The 19,441-nt window shown below is 43.8% G+C and overlaps 1 long non-coding RNA gene across 3 annotated transcripts in view; it reads left to right on the top strand.

The window, feature by feature from the left end:
- The window catches only part of LOC126640196 (uncharacterized), a 92,425-nt gene that overhangs the window by 47,044 nt on the left and 25,940 nt on the right, over positions 1–19,441 (top strand). The window contains exon 1 of one of the 3 annotated variants that reach the window (XR_007628953.1): positions 7,612–7,739. The exons of the other annotated variants lie outside the window; for them this stretch is intronic. This is a non-coding gene — a long non-coding RNA (uncharacterized LOC126640196). Of the gene's footprint in view, positions 1–7,611; positions 7,740–19,441 lie in introns of those variants that run through there. 3 annotated transcript variants of the gene reach the window in all.

Here is a 19,441-nt window from a genome sequence, read left to right as displayed (position 1 = left end):
TTCCTTCTTTTGGAGTCATGGCATCTTTTCACTGAGGAATTAGATGTGACTGTTGAGAATTAAAACCCTAAATGTCCTTCCCTTGAGACCTCTAACTTGGTATTGAGTCAGTCGTTACTCAGTTGAAAAATTCCTCTTCAGGGAGAGTTCAGGTAAGGACAAGAAAAATCCTCTGAACTTGAACATTTCTCACATCAGCAAGTAAATTAATCACCTAATCTTGCCAGATCTTGCTGATGAAGAAAGACATTACTGAAGAACTGAGGAACTCATAATCCCTTAGCATCTTAATCCTCGCAGTTTGCAAGAGAAGTAGAAAGTTACAGGTTTTTCCTTTTAACTTCCCAGAGCCTGAGTGATGTGCTTTGGGTCTGTTAGAGAACTGACATTTAAATTTAGGATGGTTTAAGCTTCGGGTCAAGGTCAGTCCCACTGCTCCATTCTTCTTTTTAAGATAAGGCATTTGAAGCTGAAGTATTACCTAGTAAGTATGGCTGTGGGAAAAAAAAAAAGGGGGGGGAAAAAGTTGTTTCCATGACATTTTAGAACTGAGTAATTAGAGAGGAGGAGGGAAGAAACCAGGAAAATGCAGACTTGATTGTGTGGATTTTTCCCTCTACTCTTGAGGACTTAATTTTGTTGTTTTTAATTTCTCAAACTTAGAGGTGGCCCAGGACAAGTGTTTTCACCCCATCTGTCCTCCCAGGAGTATTTCTGAGCATCTCTGCTGAGTATTCTCTCTGGGAAGGCCATGGGACTTTCAGGTGGTGTGTGCTACACTCCATCTTCTTGGATTCACCTGGGGGAGAGTGATGCATGGAGACCAAGAGTAATGGCCAAATAAAGGATGATTCCTGGACCTGATGTACCTGTACACTGTCCTGTAGTATCTTACTGGACCTGCAGCCTCTTCTGGACCTCATGGCTCTGGGTGGGGGGGGAAATGTGTTGATTAGCTGGAGGTTCCAGTCTTGTGATTTTTGGGGCAGAAAGCAGGAGGGGATGACTCCCTACCCTTGGCCTGGGCTGGCCCTGCCGGGGCCACGTCACTCTCAACAGCAGTATTTTGCATCTGTAACTACTTGCAAGTCCTTGATGTGCCTCCTGTAGGTACTGATTTAACTCAATATAAATATAGAGGGGTGGTGGGAAGGAGCTGTCAGCTACAAAGGAAGGGGGAGATCTACTGGGGGTTGGTGGCTCTGGTGACAGCCAAGCTAGAGAGCTCATCTATATTTCCCCCTGCCCTGACTCACAACCATCCCTGAGCCCTGCCTCCAGAGGGTGATTTCTGCTTCATCAGAGGCAGGAGCAAGGAGGTTTCTGCTTCCTTTGCATCATACTCTAAGCCAAAAAAAAACAAAAAGAAAAAGGGAATGACTGTCAAGCTGATGCCCTTGTGCGTTATTAGGGATGATCTGGCAGATGCTGTGTGGGAAAACCACCTCAGATAATAGAATTTGGGTGGGCTCAACTAAGGCTACAGGGAAGTGTGGGAGCCCAGATAGACTCAGTAAAACATCATAATAACAGTAATGAGAGATTTTCACATATTAGTCTGTATTTGTAAAACAAGAAGGGTTTTCTACCCAGTCCATCAGACAAATGAGTTCAAATTCACATTGCTGCAGAGGCTGATAAATTAAATTCATCCAAACAATTTATGTTACAGCAGCCAAATCTCTCCCAGGTGATCCCAAAAGAGGAGCAGGAGTCCAAAAGGGAACAAAGACCATGACCCTAATTCTGCAGGTCACCCCAGGAAGCAGAGAGGGTTAGTGAGGAGGTTCAGCTAGCTGAGATAGACCCTGTGGGATATGTTGTCCCCCTGAAACGTGTCCATATGGCAGATCATTGTGCTAAAAAAGGTGTTCCCCATAGCCTGTGGGCAGGCCTGTGTTCATGGGGACACCCAATCCCAAATGAAGCAGAAGGCAGTGGCAATGGTTGAACAGATGTAGCCACAGGGTAAGAGTTGCAGGCGTATGGGCTGCACTTCCAAACTCTGAAAAGCCACCAGTGCACACTCGACAGATTTTATATCCACTCATATTCAAGGACCAGGTCAGGTCATCCTTGATCGGTTTTGATTGAAGTATCATTCAGGTAAAAATTGCTTTTCATGGGTCAGCAGATACTCTTCAGAATCTGGCTCCTTGCTTGAAATGTGTTTATTTATGAGTGTCCTGAGAACTCAAGAGGCTGTGGCAGAGCTAAGGGGAAAGTCCCTGAGCTGACCTCTGCCCTTGCAAAGCCATCACAGACAAAATTGATATTGGCTCAAGGGAGCTGTACATTAGTGAAACATAACATCAGTTCAGATTTCATCACATCATGCCATAAAAAAAAAAAAATCAATGAATCATTCAGATCAAGTAGAAAAAAAAACAAACACCAAAAAAAAGCAACAGCAGAAAACCATTCAGACATGAGCCATCTGGAAGGGAGAGGACATAACATGGGTATTGGTTGCTTTAAATCTCCAGAAGAGCTTCACTTTTCCATTTCTGCAGTTGTTGTCTCTGCACTTTGCTCCTTTTGGAATAGCAATTACAGCATGTCTAGTAAGAATTCATGACAGCTTAGGACCTTGCTTTAAAGGTAGTTGGGTGTTTGTGGGTTTTTTTTTTTTTTTTTTTAATCGAGGAGGCAAGAAAAAGACATTAATACAACTTTAGATTTCTGCCAAATCCCAGAAGAGATCCAAGCTGTTAATATAGGTATGTGTGCAAGACATGATACACTGGTCTGAGTCTGTTGTTATCAGGAGGGTTTGCAGTGATACCTGTAGCTGTCTAACACACTCCATACCTTTTTATCTTGTAACAAGTGTGCTGTTGAAGCAGAAATTTCTATTCCAAATGGTTGCTTCAGGTTGTTGGGTCATTTGGGAGGAGGGCTCAGCAAGGATTACAAAACTAAAGATACCTACTAGGGAGAGTGTATTAAAGTCAGAGCCCCTGTCTGGCACTGTCAGTGTTTCTGTCCCTGAGCACAAGGGCTGAGCAGTGCCAGTGGTTGGCTTGGCTGAACTTCTGAGTAGAAAAATGCAAAAGTTTGCCATGAAGCTGAAGGGGGTTTAATTGGTTTTTGTTTCCCCTTCTCTCTGTAATTTCAAGGCTGGGCTGTTTTAGCAAGCCCTGGAAACTCTGAGCACTTTGTCAGCTTTTTTTTTTTTTTTTTTTAATTTGAAGTCACACCTGTGAAAAATCTTTTATGTATTAAGATGTACAATTGCAAGTCCCAGGCACAGACTAGTGGTGCCCCAAACATTAGCTTTTGTGGGGATTCTGAACAGATTGTTAAACCTACAGTCGGGGCCAAGCTATTTTTAATAATTAATACAGTGGGTTTTTCCATCAGAGGAGCTGAAAGCTGGTAACCTATGAGCTGGCTGAGTGTACCTTCCCACTTTTAGGATGAGATATAAGGCACACATAGCCTGTGAAATGTGGTCCCTGCAGAGCAGAGCACACAGCAGCACCCCAGGAGGGCTTGTGGTACAGAGCAAGCACAGACTGTGCTCATGCCCTATGGAAAACTCCATGTGAATCTGCAGGAACAGAACAGGCAAAATAAATCCCTCCTCTGGCTCCATCTCAGCAGAATTACATCAATGTTTATAAACTGACCAGGGCACTGAGTCCCAGACCTCACTGCTTGCCATATATTATTGTGAACTGAGAAATCCCTGCTCCAGACCAACACTGCAGAGCCTGGAAAGTCTTGGGAACCTCTGAGAATAGCCTCAACAATTAGGAAAGTAGCATTACTTAATTAAATTCCCCCGTGTGTTTTTTAAACAGTAGGGAACCAAGCCAAGATAATCCCCTTCCTCAGCAAAGCAGCTTTGGGTGGGATTCCTCTCTTCTAAGAGCCAACTTAATTTCCACGTTGCCCACAACAGATTGCTTTATGAAAGGAGTCTTCCCCTACCATTTATCCGGCTTTCTGTTCACTCTGCTTCTCTCTGCTGCAGCATCCCTGACTCTTCCTTCTCTAGTTTCCATGGGGGAGGTTTTCCACTTTATTTTCTGGCAGTGGTGCCGATTTCTGAGAACACTTATTATCTCCCTAACCTCAGACAGCCAATTTCCCGGGATATTTCTCCCCATCCTTTTGAGAAGCTGCTTATGCAATTACAGCCAGCAGAGTCGGAATTTCAGCGTGTGCTCCACAACCTGCCTCTCACACACCACCAGCCCCCCCTTAACTGCAGCCTCCACCATAGCTCAGCCAGATTATCTGCAATGCCTAAAAATGGAGCTCTTCCAAACCCAATTTTCCAGCTGCCCCTTGAGGGATGTAGGACTCCTCAGAAGCTTCCTTTGAGAGGTCGGTGTCTACTTTGCTGATAACAGAAGATTTTTCCAGAGCAGAAACACAGTGAGACAACTTTGACCTGATACTGTCAGTGAAGGATGCAGTGTAACTTCTATTGGATGTATTATCAGGAAGGGCAGTAATTTGTTAAGGTAAGAGCCCAAATTCCAGATGAAAGGAAAACAAAAACACCTATAACTCTGCCTGATAAAAATCCACTCTTCTTTTCCAAGGAGGTAGGTGCAGTGACTTCATGTGGGATCCTTGGGGAACCACTTTCTGCCCTCCCAAACCCCTGCAGCTCCCCAGCTGGTGAACCACAAGCAGTCTTAGAGGAAAATGGGGGGAATATTGCCCTTTCTTGTTATTATCATCTGCAGCTGGGCCATTTTACTATTATCCTGTATGCTATCCAACAGACTACAGCAGGGCTTTAATTTTTTACATCTTTTTAAGTTGCTGGCGAGATGGGTGTGGGGAATAGGACGCTCAGACAGGCTCCTAATTTCTGACCCCACTGGAGCATCTCAGCAGAGGAATGGCTGCAAGGACTGAACTGTCCATTTTCCACAGGTGTTCGTTTGGAGAGGACGTGGATTTTTCAGTGGTTTTTCCCTCTGCCTACCCTGCCTGGCAGAAGGATATCACCTGTCATCTCTCTGTCTCTCCATCACATGGTGTCTCTGTTACTTGATCCCCGTGTGTCTCATGAATATTTTAGGCAGTGTAGAGCTGGGAGGCTTTGTAAAATTTCCAGGTGCCTCCCAGGAACAAAACTTTCCTCTTTCCCGTGTGCTTCTGAAGTGGATCTTGCTCCTGCCTGCAGTGAGTGCTGGATGTGCACTTGGCCTTTCTCAAAAATCTGAGAGCTTGCAAGTCACAGACGTTTAAATAAACACGTTGCTCTTGTCTGTAGCTCGGCCAGGCTGCTTGTCACCACAACACAGGATCCTAATGAACCCCAGGCAGCTACAAATCCCCTTTTTGATCGTCAGGCAGACACAGGAGAGCTCTCCTGTGAGACGTTGTAAGAATCATCCCTGTCCTTCCCTGTAACCGTAAACGAACAGCAGGAAAAGCAAGGAACTGTTGCTGCAGTGACAGGATAATCGCAGCCTCACCTGCCTGCACCCAGAGCTGTGCTGCTTTCCCACACGGAGTAGCCATCAGTGACATCACCCATGTAAAACCAGCAGTGACATTATCCCTGTAAAGTCAGCAGTGAGGGAAGGGCTGGAGGTGGCTCACACAGGCACATCAGCGCAGCTCCACTGCGTCAGAAGAGCTGCATCAGCCGAGGCTCACCGTTCCTCCCCTTCAAAAATTCATTGCATCTCGTAATTCTTTTCCATTTAAAGGGAGAGAACTGTGCAAACAAGACACAGGGAGCCCTTTTTTCCCCCCTCTTTCATTGAAGGAGCAATTACTGTTCTCTTTAAACTGCCAAGCAGCCTGCATGGACAGGAACCCCCACATAAATAGTGCTGTGCAGAAGGGGAAACAGGACGTGAAAGGGAAAGATCTACAGGTCACGTTTGCCTTACTTCAACCAGCAGCAGCTCTACCACATGTTGACTGTGCAAAATGTGATGCATGTGAGCACAGCGCAATTTTTGGATATTTACTCCTGAATGTAAGCATTTGTATATTGGAAAGTTTATTTTAGTGGATACACCACTAATGTGTTTCAAACCCATTTCCTCCTCTGTTAACCAAAGGGCAAACATTTCACCACCTTTTAAGGGAACGTCACCACTTTCTCATTCTTTTTTTTTTTTTTCATGGGAATTGCTGTTTCCCACATGTGGGGACTATTTCGTAGTGATGCAGAAGACCATTTTATTTCTGTTTTGAAAATCTGATGAGGTGCAGGAAGGGGAAGTCCTTTCCCTGACTGAAAAGATACTCTCCAAACTTTGTATTCATGAGTGACACAAAGCATCACGTGAGAGAATGGAGGGATTCAAAGGGAAGGGTAATACAGACAGTGAAGTAAAATGTCTGTGTGTAAGGAGGACAAAACAGGGATGTAAAGAACAAAGCCAGCCTTACACACAGAAGACCAGGAGTCCTGCACGCAGGGAGCACAGCAGCGACTCACTGCTGTCATCCACCTAACACGGTTTTATTTGACAAAAAGCTGGGATTTTGTGAACAAAGTGCTGCGTGTGCTGTTTGCTGCTGAGCGTGTCAGCACGTCACCGTGGCAGATGACAGACCCCTCTGGGGACAGGAGAGTTTGTTGATTTGCCTTCTAAACACTGCGGAAACAAAATCCAGCGGTTGGGGATTCACAGGACGTTTAAAGTTGTGGTCTATAAGCTACAAATAAGCGTTCAAGGTCTGTTGGATTTGATTTATGGCTTATAAATGTGATTCTGCTGACCTAAATATTACTTATTTGCAGCTTCCCTTCTATGAGAACGGTAAAGAAATAGGAAGCCAAGTTTCACTCCAGCTTTTGAAAGAGTCAGCTAAAAGCGACAATGGTGGAAGGGACAGACATTGTTCTCTAGTGAAGAGAACCCCTTGTCCTGCTGCCTCCCCCGTGCTTGGAGGAAAGGCAGGGAATGCCAATGTCCCAGGAGAGTCATCCATTGCTCAGCCCCTTCTTGCCTCAGGGGTAGGAAGGAGGGAGCAGGGTGGCAGCTGCAAACTAGCCCTGCCATGGGACTCTGATGGTGCTGCCCATGAATGAACACCCCCAAAACCTGTGCCACACTTTTAACTACAGCCTGCTGGTCCCCAGTTACACTAAACAAATACATAAATAGCTCTGTGCTGCACATAGCTGCAGTCAAAAGGGGATACCGATTCAGGCAAACCAGTGGGATTTGAGATTTCTGTTAAAAAAAGAGCCCATTTTGAAGGGTGCTAATCTGTTCTCAGTGCCTCTCAAGTGCTCATGTCTGAAAGGCCTGAGGAGGATTTTGTATTTATTGCTTTATTGCTGAATCAGGCTGTTGGAAATTAACCTCCCACCTGCAGAGCCAGAGCTTTCACAAGGCTCCTAAGCGAGCTGGATTCCCCTGCACAGCAAAGGTACAGCTCTTCCTCAGGCCACGACCTTTATTGAGCTTGAATTCATTTCAGGGAGGTCTGAATCAATTATCATTACTTTGGAAGAAATAAGCACAGGTTTATTTTGAGAGGGTTTTAGCTTTTTTTTTGAAAAACCCACATAGCAAAGAGGTGGTTTGCTGTTCCATCTGTCCATGTGTGCTGAGGGCTGTGCCTAAATGCCTCATTACAATTTGTCCCCGTTATCTGTTTAAATTCACAGGGAGGATCCTGTTTAGCACCATCCAAATGGCAGTGGCCTTCAGCTTGATAGGAACTGTGAAATGTCCAACTGCAGTGGGAAAAACTGCCCGGGAACCACCAACTCATCTGCTGCACAAAGCTGGTAGCACGAGGTACAGCAAAGCCCAAGCTAGGCAGGTAAAAGGCAGGTGATATAAAGGGGAAAATGACCTGTGAAGGAGGTCTGTATGTAAAAGTTGCTGATGCAAACCCAGTGCTTTGTGTGGGGAAAGTGTGGGGCTGGCAGGCTCTGCTCTGCTCTCCTCGGGTGATCTTCTTGCAGGCACTGAAGCAGAAATGTATTTGGCCAGGAACAGAAGGCTGTGTCTGCAGTCAAACCACCAGGTGTCCAAAAAATTGCTTCATATAGTAGGGTCTGCTGATTGAATACAAAGTCAGATATTGTTAAAAGCAAAATTACTAAAGTGGTGAACTGAATACATCTTTTTTTTTTTTTTTTTTTTCCAGACACAGCACAATGGGTGAAAATATAGCTGATGAGTGCCTTTTCTGTCATTATTGCATGGTATTCTTCCTTTTATCTGTGGATGAAGTCTCTGTATTTCACCCTAACAACTCTCCAGGGCATTGATCTGCTGCTCTTAAATCCAGTCCTTACTACAATTAAGTTTGCACAGCGAATCCATGTGGCTGCAAGTACCGAACCCTGAGGAGCTTTTAGCTGAGCCAGCCTATCAAAGTGTAGTATTAGCCTGTTTGAGCAGCGAGAATCATCAGGAAATGGCAAAAAGTGTCTGTGAGCAGAAGAGAAATGGCGAAAAGGGAGAATTCTGTAATGGCTGTAATGGGGTATGTAATACCCTTACCCAGGTCGTTGTTTGCCAACAATTCCCCCATCACCTGTACTCACCAGGCTCCTCTGTTAATAGGCTCTGATTTCTCATGAGCCACAGCCACCTAATTACATCCAGGAATGGGACTCATGTCCCACTCTTCTCCTCAGTGTTTCTTACTTAGTAACTGCCATTGTTTCTGTCTTCCGTGGCTTTCCCTGTACATTCAATAAAAAGCTCCAGCACTTGGGTCAGGGCTGTGAAAATTAGCAGGCACTGGAAATTAGGTATTTCAGCACCTGCATCTCTTGTGGGTCCACTCCTGAATATATCCATGGATAATATTTCATATTAAATGTATAGTAAGCCTTAGCCAAACAGGGTCTTCAGCATTACACAAAGAAAAGGATTGGTTTCGTGAGGCCATTACATGAGAAGAATAAAAGAAAAGCAAAGCCCCTTGAGCCACAGTATCAATGCTAATTTATACTGATCAATATCTAATGTGACTAGTCTGCAGTGGAAAGCTGTCCTAAATCAGGCTGTGGTGGTTTGTGGGCAAATCTTTCCTGGCTCCAGCTTCTTTCCTGGGTCATCAGTACTGGAACAAGAGCACATGCCAGCTGCAAGCATGTGGGGAAACATAATATACAGATAAAAATACAGCAGCCTTTTGGTTAGAAGCTCAAGTTGCCCTGTCACCTAAAATTACAATAAGATAAAATTTCTGTCAAAGAAATGTCACGCTGTCAAAATGAAAACCTAAAGGGTTTATTGTTTCTGTTGAAATTTCACTTTGAGGAAACGGGAGGATAAACGGAAACTTTTTTCTTATTATCATCAAAACGTGTTATTTTAACTAAGAGCAAAGATTTGGGGTATTTTTTAACATCTGTTTGATAGAAAATTTCAGTTGGGCAATGCTGTGGCAACGTCCCATCGGTGTGTGTTGAAATGTTGGAGAGGATCCTACCCTGGGGACTGTCTATAACAAGAACAGCCACACCAGCAAAGCAGCCTTTCCTTCACACCTGTATTTAGTATTTATCACAGTGAAGGTCAGGGCAGTGGTGCCCCATTTTGAGTGATTATTTTGTTACTATCTGGGTTACACTGAAATAGGACGCTGCTCATTTGACAGAAACCTCCCTACGGAGATAGGAACCACAGTAACGAGATGAGAACTCAAAACTAATTGAGTTATTTTGCTTCCAGAGCATGTGTAGGCAGGTCTTTATTCCTATGAAGTATTCCTACACGTTATTAAAAAAAAAAAAAAAAAAAAAAATTAAGGATTGATCCTTTTTCCATAGAAACTAGTATCTGTTTTGTAATGGGTTTAAATTTATCAAGGTTTATGAGTCAAAGAACTGTTTTTAGAGAGGAGGTAAAGGACCTAGAGGATCTTAAGTCTCTGATTTTTATGTACAGATATTATTGCCTGTGTCTGTATCTCTTCTGTTGTGGGTTGCAGCTGTTTCTATATTTCTATAATATCCTGCTACAAGCTTATAAGAACATGCTCCATTTGCAGTGGTAATGAACTAATTAAGAAACTAAAATCAGCCAGCTTTCTTTTAAAAGAAATCAATTGAATTTAAAATTTTAAAGCATACTAGCACTCTCCAGATATTGAAATTGCACTCTTTTGTGTTCTTAATACATTTCAACAAGATCAAGCAGCAGCAACAAAATATTCCATTCCCATGGAAAGCAGTGTAGTTTTCTTTGCCTCTAATCAGACCACTTTGCTGAAAGCTAAACTGTTTATTTTTAACCTCTCAGAAGATGAAAGCCTGCCATGCCTTTTGTGTCAGGAGCGTGGCTGTTCTTCTCTGCTTCATTAGGTCTTTTGGCTCCAGCCTCACCTGCAGCTGAGAGCTGGGCAGTGGGACAGATGTGTGCAAGATGCTGATGCCTCTGCCCTCCCTCCTTCGCCCTGCTGGCGGTTTCCAGCCCTGTGCAATGGGAGTCAGCATGAAAAAAAGGGAGACGTGGGCTGGCTCCTGTCTGGCTGCAGGCTGGCACAGGGAGAAGCATCAGATCCAGGACCTAGGTGGGAAAAAGCAGGGGGTGCTCAAAGAGCTGGGCTATCTTGTACATTTGCATGAAATAAAGTTGCTTGTCTTATTGTTAGGCCCAAAAGCAAAGGATGGGGTTGGGACACTTCAGCACAGTGAAAGCTCTCATTGTACCCTGCTTGTAGGTTGGTCACTTATTTTTCTTTTATTCCAAAAATAAACTGCTGATTTAAAGCTTTGTACTAAATCAAAAGCTAAACTATTTGAGGGGGAGTTTGGCTGGATTTTTTAAGAAGCCCAGTTACTGCAACCAAGCTGATACTTATTGGCACCAGTGGAATAGCACAAGGGCAGTAGATAAAGCACAGTCCCATCAAGGCAGGTGTGTGGCAGGGATACAGCTCTGCATTTGAATGTAAAGATGCTTTTTGAATTTAGAGATATTTGAACTTAGGGTTGCCATCTCTCTGTGCAGACTCAGCACCAAGGCACTTTCCTGGTGACTAAGAAGCTAATGCAAGAAACAGGATTCAGGTGGGGAAAGGAGCCCTCAGGTGAGGGGCATTGCCAAAAGGAAGTGACTGGAAGGTGAGGGTATAAATAGGATGTAGGGGAGGGAGCAGGAGTGTAGGAGAGCCAACAGGAATTACTGGAATCTGTGCTTTTCCTGTCCACATTCAGCACTCAGGTCTCCCCTTTGTTGCAGGTATGTTCACTTGGTGCTTGTGAGCAGGGCTGGCTTGACTAGAGAAGACGGTTTTGGTGTTTCAGGTTTCTTGGCAGGATCTGAAGCTGAGGGTGTTTGCAGACATCCTGTAGACTGAGCCTGTGACTTCCCTGCCAGTGAAATCTGCCCAATGGATCGTGTCAAGTGCGGATGAAATGATCTGCTAAGGCTGATTTATTGTTTGGTTTTCTTTCATTCACGACCCCAGTAGAATTTAACTTACTGATGTATGTGTTTGGCCTTGATCTTGTTGAAGGTGGTGTACCTGAGCATAGTTTAAAATTAGCCATGGTGCTTTTGCTTTCTTTGTCTCACATCCTTGTTGGTCCAACAGTGTAAAAGCTGTAGCAGGGGTCGGGTACAGCACAGGGCCTGAATCTCCAAGGGCAGGAACAGATATCAGCTTGTCAATGCAATGGCCTGAGCAGTTCCCCCTAATTACTCTCTGGTTTGCACAGCAGAGGTGCATAGATGTTATTTACCTCTGCTGATGACACACAGAGGGAACCAGCTCCTGTTCCCTCTTTAATAGCTCGGTACTTCTGCTCACACAACAACCAGCAGTAAAACTGTCTCCTTGCCAGTAAGGTCAGTGGCTGCAGCTCCAAATTCACCAGGGAAAATGTGCAGGAAAATACCACTTCTGTGAGGTCATTCTTCACCCTCAAAGTGGCATTGAACTGCCTGTAAAGGGTCTCTGACAGATGGGGAAGGAGAAAGGCTCTAATACGATGCCAAAAAATGTACTCCAACCTTTTCACCATGTACTTAAGTAACAGCAGGGTTGAACTGAGGAGAAAGCCTGAAGATAAGCAAAATTACCTGATATGAAATAATCTCTATTGTATGTTGTTTTGTTAGCATTCAGATAAGGTTTTAATTAAAGTTTTAATTTATTACCTATTGATCTTTGATATTTACCTGTGGACTTTCTTTTTTTGATTGATTTGATCCTGCTAGACAGGAATTAAATACACAGTTAGTCTTAGGTTAGCTGATACTGAATAGTCCAGTTAATAAATGATTTGCTGACAATACTAATTGCTCAGGTTGCTGATAGACTCCAGGAACCACTTGCAAGAAAAACTGGTATTTATAACAGGTGTCTGAAGCTGGCAGATGTTTAGGGAGAAGAAGCAGATAAGCAGGATTAGGGAATTGCAGCAAAAGTTAACCTTTTTCCTTTCTGGGCCACGCAGGCCTCGCCTGAGGCATCATTGCTAGAAAAATGAGGCCACTGTAAGATTTGTTGGCTCAGTGCAGCGTTTATTTAGTGACAGTCACAAAAGGTAATTGTGTGAGCATGTGCAGCCTGGAGTGTTTAATTGCCTCTGAGCCAGGGCTCCCGTGTGTGTGGGGGGAAGCACTTCCCCAGATGTATTTAAGGAGTGTCTTTCCTAATATATATAACACACTGAGGATATAGCAGGAGCACAACTGCAGCATAAGGAGTGTGTGTGTGAGGGAAAGGGCATCAGAGGAGCCCAACCCAGTTTGGTTCTCATTTTATCCCTACGCAAAACATCTCCTGGGACCGTCATTCCTAGCAAACTCCATCCTGTGGAGCAGCAGCCCTGGGCAGCAAAACAAGAACCTACGTGCCTGCCACAAGGTGCAAGTCAGCCAGGACCAGGGAGAAAAGGGATGTGTGTGTGTAAGAAGAGGACAAAAGTTTCAGTTGTTTCAAATCCAGGTGATTTCCCCTTAAAAAAAAAAAAAATCCCAACTTCTATTCTCTTCTTCCTGCCTGTTTTCCCTAGAGAGAGTTATCTTTTCTTTCCCAGTTTTCCTCCTTTACAGGCCCCATATTTTTTTCTTTTTGGCACTGACAGAAGAGGAAGAAAAGAAAGTATGTAGGAGGAAATGAAGGAGAATTGGATAGGCACAACCTGAAAAAGCATTTAATTTCTCTATCTCTACCTAAAAAGCAGGAAACCATTTTAAAATAACTTTTATAATATAGAAGTCATTCAAAGTAATTTAAAAAAAAAATGCCTACCAGCTCAAGCAATTGCTTGTGTCTCTCATGCAAGTGAGTAACAATGAGATGGTAAAAATTATCTGCTCATAATTTTTTTTTTTTTTAAAGTGATTTTTGGTCACGTCACTTTTGGCTTTTGTACAGCTTCTTCTCACTCATCATAATACTGAGTGCCAGCTCTATTGCTGCCTTCTGTGTGTTGGCTTTAGAAGTGTTTTACTAGATTAGATGGGATTAGATCTGATGGGGCTCTGAGCAACCTGGTCTGGTGGAAGGTGTTCCTGCCCATGGCAGGGAGGTTGGAATGATATGATCTTTAAGTTCTTTTCCAACCCCAACCATTCTGTCTTTCTGTCATTAAAGCGTTTGGCCCTGAACACTGAGCCAGGGAGCAGCAGGGGCTGCATAACCCCATGAGGAAGAAGCACCTGTTGATGGAGGCAGCCAAGCCATCACCTGGCATCCTTACCCTGCAAGGAAAAAGCAGGAAAAGGCTGGGGTTTAACAACATGGTTTGGTTTGGGACTTTTTTTTTCCTCCACGAGGCTGTGGTGAGCGTGGAGGAAAGGAGCAGGTAGGGATGCCAGGGGGAGCTTTATCTGCCACAGCCTGGCCTGGAGGGAGAAGCTGGGACCCTGCCCAAAGGAAAAGTGAAGCTCAGCCAGGAGGGCTTCTGAGGATACCTCTCTCCAAACACATTCCAGGGTGGAAATGGCAAAGCACGTCATTCCAATAACGGGAAAGGATCTGGTGCAAGGGCTGAAATGAAAAGCCATGTTCCTGCTGAAAATGCAGAGTCTCAATTTTCCCGTGACATGCAGGATTCATTTCTGGGCCTTGCGGTTTATGAGATAATGGACTGTGTAACTGTTCCTCAGCTCTGTGACTAACGGCTCCTTTTTGGCACACGGCCTGGAACTCAAAGCAGTGTAATTTTTATTTCTGGATATCACAACTAATTATACTATTACAACTAGCTGTAATATTACAACTAACATTATTCATCTTAGCCTTAGTCGTCCTATCCCTTTTATAAATCCTACTTCTGCACAGATTAAATTTTGAGGTTATTAACACTTTTGATTATGCTTTAGTCATATTAAATTATCCCTTGGTAGTAAGGTTGTCCTGTCAGCCACTATGATACCTACAATTAATTGGAAAGATAACTGGTGGTTTGATGCAAAGGCTGAGCATGAGTAGGATAGCAACCCCCAGGGAGCCTGGTGCAGGCTCAGGTGTGCCTTTCCTTCTTGCAATGAGGCTGGAGACAAAAAGGAGTTAGGCTGTAAATGGGAACATATACCCATAACAAAGTCGGGTGGCTGCATCCTGAAGCATAATTAGGTTTTTAAAGCCTCTTGGATGACACAGGAGGGAGAAATATAAAAAATAGGGAATTACTATGAGATATTCTGCATAAAATGAAGTCCCCATCCCTATGTGTTTGAAAGGCCTTGGGGAAACCTCCCAACTCCAGGGAAGAGAAATCATGACATTTGAGTGCTTCAGCCCTGACACATGACACCACTCCCCATCCGTGTGTGTGGCATTTCAGGCTACTTTTTACCAGGGTGTTTTGGGGTCCCTGAGGGTTGTGTGCCACAGAACTTCCCATTACCAGTAGAAAGGCTTTGGGGGAGTTTCCAAATATGCCTCATCCCTGCACTGAACAGCCCCAGGAGAGCAGCCCCATGGATAATTTGCCTCCCATGGCTGGGAGCTGCCCTGGAAGGGCTGTTTGCCACAGGCACGGTGTGAACTGTCCCTGTCTTGTTTCTCTCTCCCCACTCTGGGAGAGACAATGAGCTACGATCTTCTTCTCCGTAATTATGGATGGAGTGGCTGGTAAATGCTTCCTTGCCTTCTCAGCAGTCTCAAAGGTTAGCTTGTTAACGAGGAGGTTTTCAGATACCCACCACCAGTGTTCCCTTTGGGGGTGAGCGGGGGTGTCTTTTAATAGTTGTTTGATGCTGTTCACATGGGCAGGCAGTGCGATAACAAGGCACATGATTGCCTGCTTTGCTGATCAGAGTCTGTAATAACCACTCACTGGATGCTACACATTCAATTCCTGACAAACCAAAAGGCATTTGCCATTTGGGCTGTTGCTATTTTTACCCCTGACACACACCAGTCGGGTATGGGTTTGTTGCATCTAATTGCAAGTGATCTTTGATTATTTTTTTTTTCCTGGTATCTCCCGGGGCGTACCTTTTGGAGTGCCAGCAGCAGGCAATCCGATTTCAAAACATTTGGGAATGCCAATTAGGACTTATTTGTGTGATGATTGAGCTGCCTGAGAGCTCAGTGCCCACCAGAATGCACTGTGGCCTTAGACAAAGGGAATTTTCTTGCCTGCCTACATCTGATGAAGATGGATAGTTGCATGATGATAGTTTCTGTAGTTGAACACTTCAGGTCAACTGTTTGCACCTGCAAACACCTGCAGTACTGTGTCCATCCTTACTTAGAGGCTGATGCACTGTCATGTGGATTTTGTCTGTGCTATTCTATGTTACTGCACATAGAACACAAAAAGAAATTACAAGTAGCTCTAAAAGAAGAACCATCATTTTACTAATCTCTAAATGTAATAGTAAATTTAGGTTTGTAGTAAATAGTAAAACAGTAAATATAGGTTCATAGGTAAATAGTAAACTTTTTCTGCTGATTTATTGGTTAGTTCCCCTAAACCAAACTGGGCAAAATTGGTTTTTGCTGTGGGTGTGTTTTTCATCTGGTGGTTGTTTTTACTACTTGAGCATTGGTGGAACTTTATTTGACTGCAAAAGACAGTAGGATTTAAGGCTGTGTCTCCAACATGAAATATCCTGTATTTTGGAAATAGGCTTTGCTGTTCCACCCTGGCATCTCCCAGCCCTCCGGCAAGGCAGGACCTTTCCAAATGAAGCAATCCTTGCAGATGGCTGGAGGATGGCCTCCACTGCTGGTGGGGTGGGATCTTCCCTCTGCTCCCCTTCCTGAGTGGTGGCCCAGAGCTCACAAACTCTGCTCATCAGCTTCTTCCCTCCTACTCTTGTTCCTCTTAGTTGTTACTGCTTCCAGAAATAATCTTGAATCTGAACTGGGTTAACTGGATGCTGTTGCCCTCTCTTGTGTGGTGGGAAAGCAGGGCCAGCCCCTGCTCCTGGAGGCTCGAAGGCACCATCGGCCGCACTGCGCAAAACCAAGTGCGACTTTTGTCCCGAGGGATTCAGCCTGATGGATGTGAAGCTCACAGGTTCTATAAATAAGCAGAGTGCATATGTTAGGGCACAAAAAGTAGGAGGACAATGTCAGAAGATATTTACCGCTTGCCTGAGGAGCAGTCAGTTTAGATGAAAGCTTTGTGGCCAGACTTTTCCAGAGAGCTCCCTTGCATGATTGAGGTCAGCTCTCATTTTAGCCACTAAAATTAGCAGCGGGGCTTCTAGGCCAGATGAGTATTTTGGGTGCTAAACAGCTTTGACAGTCTGGCCGTAGCCAGCCCAGAAAGTGTTGCTGAGTGCTGACAACAATAAAAATCCATTAGTTATGGAGTTTCTCCAACCAGAGTGGACCTCCTCTGGAAACACATCCCTCATGCTGCCTGCTAAGGTCTTAAAAATCTACTTCTCTGTTGCACACAGCTAGGGGAAACTTGGGGATGTGTTGGCACATGTAGACAGATCTGGATGTATAATGTACACACATGGCTGTAGAGCTTCTGGAGCTGTGGCTGTTTCAGCTACTGAGCTCTCAAATGATGTAAAATTCAATTAAAATAGTCAAAGTAGTCAAAACCACCAGTTCCCAGCCATAAAACAAGCTGCTTCCTCCACTTCTCCCAGGAATGGCAAGGGTGGCATTTAAAAACAAACAAATAAAGTAAAAAAAACCACAAACCCTACAACAAACCCAAACAAACAAAAACCCCAGAATGTCAAACTTTTTTTCTTCTAGCTCCTGTTTTGTTGTTGTCCTTTGTCTTCTCTTTTCAGCTTTAAAAGCCTGAAGTTTTCCCCACAGTGAATTGGTTGAGATGTATTTTTAGAAGACAATAAGGATCTCATGAGGCTAGAACTGGATCTAATAAGGAAAAGACTAATTGGGGTAGGGCAAGAACCAAACGATAATGTTTCACTTATTATTATGAAAATTTCCCATGAATAGGAAGAGGAAACAGCTGGAATTAATATCGCCTCACATACATTTTGATTTCTTGAAGTCAAACAGAACAAGAAATGTTTGTTGAGAAATCAGAAGTTGAAATACTATTGTTAGAGGTTTTTCATGTAAACCACTTTAATCTATTACATGAAATATCTATAAAATGTTTTTCCATATGTCCCATAGAAAGCTGTACATACCTAAAATACCTAAATCCTCTTTCTTTATTCGTGTCCGATCCTTCAGGTTTAATGTAGGAATCACAAAATTTTTTTGATATAAAGGGCAGCAAATGAAGCAAGACTTTGGGCAGAAAGGCCCCTGGAAGGCTATTGACTATATCTGCAGGGTCATTAATCACTTATGAAAAGCAGTTTTCTTTTTTTTTTTTTCATGAGCCAGAAGATATATTTTTAATTAAGACGAATGAAGAAAGGGTGGTTCTACAGCTTGCCTTGTGACAGTAATGGAAAGTCAGAGCTTTATATCAAGTGTATACCCACCATCTGTTGGGAGCTGGAGCAGGCACTGAGTTATAAGGCCATGACCTTTGATCATCTCTCAAAATTAAACCTCGCTGAACATCCTCACTGGGTGAAACTCAGCCCTTGGATATGCAGTTATTTCTTATTAAAGACACGCATCTGAGAGCTAAACATAGCCACAGATGTCCAGGCCAAACAAATCTGATCAGGGTATAAAAATCAAAATTTTCACTGGTTATATGTGGGGAATGCTGTTGTAGCAGTGAATGAAGTCCTACAGAGCTCTGATAAAACATATCTTTATGGAAACTATTAAATTGGGTTTGGCCATCTTGGGTCATTTCATTGTTATTATATCTTTGTCAGCGATCACCCAGAACAAAGTTTTCAGACTTTCCAGGAAATTAACTGAAGATCAGTTACTGTGCTGTCTCCCAAATTTATGGCTCTGCAGCTAACTACAGACCCAGACGTGCAGTGATGAATTATCTCTCGTGTCTTCCAGCCCATCAAAATGAAATCTGCTTCCTTGGGAAGAGGCAAAATGAAATCGGTGCGTTACAAACAAATTTATTAAAAGGTGTGTTCAGTCTTTCATGAAGCATCAATGCTTAGTAGGGAATTAGATTTTTTTTTCTTTTTCTGAGTATGAATATATCTGAGAAACTCAATAAGAGGACCAGCATGAAGTAAGTTTACCTTCTGAATGTCAAAAGCAAAGGCCAGACTTGGAGCTGATTAATGGCTGCATAATCTATCAGTTCAGAGTCAAGGAGCTGCAGGTAGAGGTTAAATTATTTGTAAGGTAATTTGGCTTGACCTTAATGAGGGCTCAGGTCTCACAGATCATGGAAGAGTCCATAAATAATCTCTCTGGCTCTGGAAGCACTTGGGGGTGTCTCTTCCTGCATGATCACAAAATGTATTTGTTGTTTGTGAAATATCACAGCAGACAAGATGTTTTTGAATTCTTTTTAAAAAGTAAGACAATAACAGCAGTGATGGAAAACTTTCAGCCCGAGATGTAAGTTCTATTTGGGGATTTTTTGTGCTGGGGGGTATCATGTACCCCCAAAGCCCTCTGAAGAGCTGGCAGTGATGTGTATGGCACTGAGGGGAGGGGAGCAGGGTGGCAGTGGCAGCTGTTGTTGGGGCTCTCCCAGCTGCTGGGTCCATGTAATGGCTTTGCATGGCAAGGTTTTGGTAGTGGGTAGACTACAGGGGTGGTTTCTGTAAGAAGCTGCCCAGGAGTTTCCCCTATATCCTACAGAGCCAATTCCAGATGGCTCCAGGACAGACTGGCCAGGGCTGAGTCCATCAGCAGTGATGGTATTGCCTCTGGGATAACACAGGGGGGAAAACTGCTGTGCAACAACAGAGTGCAGTGGTGAATTCCCCAGACACAGAAAATCCTTTCATCTTCTTTAACTGCACTAAAAATGATCGAGTTTTTCCCTTAGCACAAACCTCTTGTTTGGCAAGTCCCCTTGCCTCAGGCACTTCTTGCTGCAGAGGAGGACAGGTTGTTGTGATGGGGGTGAGACAAAACTCCTGCTGACCTTAGGTAGAAGGTACCTAAGAAAGGTGACTCACCTGAGAGGTTTTGCTTGCACACAGTGAAACCAAAGCAGGGGTGTTTTGTTAACTGGTGGCTA

Source organism: Myiozetetes cayanensis, unplaced genomic scaffold (assembly GCF_022539395.1).
Source record: "Myiozetetes cayanensis isolate MyiCay16 unplaced genomic scaffold, myiCay2020 scf2-11, whole genome shotgun sequence".
Lineage (NCBI taxonomy): Eukaryota > Metazoa > Chordata > Aves > Passeriformes > Tyrannidae > Myiozetetes > Myiozetetes cayanensis.
The sequence above is the reverse complement of the archived record's forward strand: the minus strand, read 5'-3'. Positions and strand labels throughout refer to the sequence as shown.